Below are 3,173 nucleotides of genomic sequence, written 5' to 3' on the forward strand. Positions count from 1 at the left end.
GCCCTTAGCAAAGGGCCCCGGACCCCGTACTCCCGGAGCACCCCCCACAGGGCGCTGCGAGGGACACGGTCGAATGCCTTCTCCAGATCCACGAAACACATGTGGACTGGTTGGGCAAACTCCCATGAACCCTCCGCCACCCTGAAGAGGGTATAGAGCTGGTCCAGTGTTCCACGGCCAGGACGAAAACCGCATTGTTCCTCCTGGATCCGAGGTTTGACTATCGGTCGAATTCTCCTCTCCAGTACCCTGGCATAGACTTTCCCGGGGAGGCTGAGGAGAGTTCGGTGAGGCCATGGAGAAGGACTAAGTGTGATAATGGTTTATTTTATAATATGAGGGTGAAATATTATCACTTAGAATTTGTTTTGAACAAGTCGCATACTTAAAGTTCTTGTGAAACAAAAGAAGATGGAAACCTGTGAGGACTTATTCATGTTCGCTGTCTGAATAGTGTACACAGTATACATAGCATTAGTCAGCACAGCTACAAGTAGGTAAAATAAAGCAAGAAAATAATGCAAAGAGATATATAACTCAAAAAAAGGTATTACATTGTTTTGAAACACCACTCATTAGACTTAAATGAGCTTTTGGCTCCCGCAGATGAAAAAAAGACTTCCATCAAGTTCCATCATTTGGTAGCACAGTTATAAATACAAACAAATGTATTTTCAGTTCCTAATTGTATTGGACTGAGGTCAGAAATCTGTAAGACAGACAGCAAATAAGAACAAGCGTCCACATGGACAGATACCAGCAGTGCTACCACTGCATCTTGCTACTTTTATTTAATATAAATTTAGCTGAAGTCCAGTATGACATGCATGTATTTAGCAGTGAATGTTATTGCAATATATATATATATAAAGCAGTAGCCCATACACTGTCAGATCCCGTTTTGTGTAATCTTAGTGCATTACTCCGTTTCATGACAAATTACATTTTCATGCTCAAAAAATAATTTTATAAATGTATTATCTACCATATAATACTCACAAAAATACTGGTACTGTAATATTTTGAGATACAAGGGAAAATGCAGATACTCCATGTTTGATATTTGATATTCTATTTCAGCCAGTAGAGGGTAGAGGTACTCCAAGAGGATATTCTTTTACTTCCACGCCTCATTGTCTCATTGCCTAACACTTCATCTTGCAATTCCACATCTCTACAGCCTATTGGTCAGTGTGTGCACTGATGTCATACTGTACCTCTTCTCAAGAGAACAGCAGGAGTCGCTGTCACACAATACAGAGCTGGGCAAGTTAGAGACCCCTCTCCAACTATGCTTGTGGGTGAATATCAGCACAAGATCTAAGAAGTTCATTATAATATCTTTCAGGGCTTGTGTAAGTCTGAAAAAGTTTCTTTTTATTTTTTGAGTTTGTTAAATAGGAGCATGTACTTTGTAGCATGTTAGTTCCCCCACTTCATCTTGGTGTTTCTAATTGGAAATGTAACAGTGACCAGAAGGGAGAGCAGAAGGAAGCAGAATTCGTGAGTTGGCTAATCTAAGTCTGTAAATGTACTATAATGTACATGTGTTTTAGTAATAACTCTAAGGCCCAAATGGTGTGCCATTGGATTCTGTGACAACTATACATTAATATTTCAGTATACAATGATACAAAAAGTTATGAATGATTTTTACTCCACTATATCAGTACTTTGTATGCACTCATTTTCCAGTTATTTACAATTTTAGACTAAAGTTTTCTTTTTCCAACTCGATGCATACTCCACTCTGTTGAGATGTATTTACTCTTTATATGCAAATTAGGTTTTATTCCCAGTGCATCTACGTATATTCTTAGGTTGGGCTGTAAGGAGTGATTACAGTCTGTCTCTAAGTGTTAGCACTATGATAGACTGGCTACCTGTCCTGAGTGGACCCCGCCTTTCGCCCAATGCCAGCTGAGATTGGCTCCAGCCAAAGGTTTGTGGGCCCTTTTGTGCAAAGCTCTACTAGAATAGACTGAGAAGCTGAAAAGGATCTTCCCTGCCTACTTTGTCTTGTTTTTATTTTATGAACATTTCAAAAACATTTCCAGTTCCAACCAATTTATGACCATGCTTGGAGGAGGCAGACTGTGGAATTGGTTTTGTAATCTGCAGTGTTTTGCTGTATTTCTCCACAATAGGGTTGTTATATCGACATGCCTTACTTTGTTATGGATTTTGATAGTAATTTGGATTTGATTAATTTGGTTTTGTTCCACATCAAAGTTGCTGCAAAGCCCCAAGTCCAAAAACATCACTTTGTACTGTTTCTCTCTCTCTGGTGACATTCTACAGCAGTGCCAAAGAATGTGTTTTTCTGATGTAAAATGTCTTTGTTCCATGTAAAAATACAGTAAATAATGTCTAATCTTGGAATGTACTATAATGATTATTAGTTTCTTACAGATGCTTTTATTCTAAGCCACTTTGAAATATTGAAATGCTGTTTTATACAGCAGCTTTAGCTTTGGTTTATGGTGCTGCCAAGTAGCTGTATGTTTGATCAAGGGACAGAGGTATAGTTTACTGTCCCTACACCAGAACTTTAAACCCATACTGTGCCCTATGGGTCCAGTCATGGAAACATCCCACTCATCTGTGTAGGGCCCAGTGTTGGTAATCCATCTGTGAGTGTTGAGTTAATCTCAAAGTCAAAGTGTTTATTGTCATATGCACGGTATGGAAACGCGTTTCCCTGTACAATGAAATTCTTACTTTGCCGTCCACATCTGGCCTCCTGTACATAGTTAATCATTTTTATGAAGGCGCAAAAGTAAGAAGACTTGAAACACCTTAGCATGTTCATTATCTATTACTCAAGTAATGCACAATGTCACCCTATAGTCATGACACAAGGCTGGTATTCTAAAGGAGGTCTAAATGAGAACACCCCCCACAACTCTTCTCGTTTCTTTCCATGGCAGAACTTTTTGCATGTGAGTCAAATCAAAATTATCCACTAATTGACTATTTACAGGGCTCAAGAATAGCCCTAATGGACTTGATAATAAATCCCCCTCAGATATTTAAAGTGTGTTTTTGGAGCGGCTTGCTGAAAAGTGGGCCTTTTCATTTTTTACAAGACAGCCAAGTTAAGCCCATTAGTGAGTCAGGATGGGCCAGCCAAGCCCACACGGCTGTTAGATGTGATTATGGAACAACAGTAG

This window comes from Monopterus albus, unplaced genomic scaffold (assembly GCF_001952655.1).
Source record: "Monopterus albus unplaced genomic scaffold, M_albus_1.0 scaffold179.1, whole genome shotgun sequence".
In the NCBI taxonomy this organism is placed as follows: Eukaryota; Metazoa; Chordata; class Actinopteri; order Synbranchiformes; family Synbranchidae; genus Monopterus; species Monopterus albus.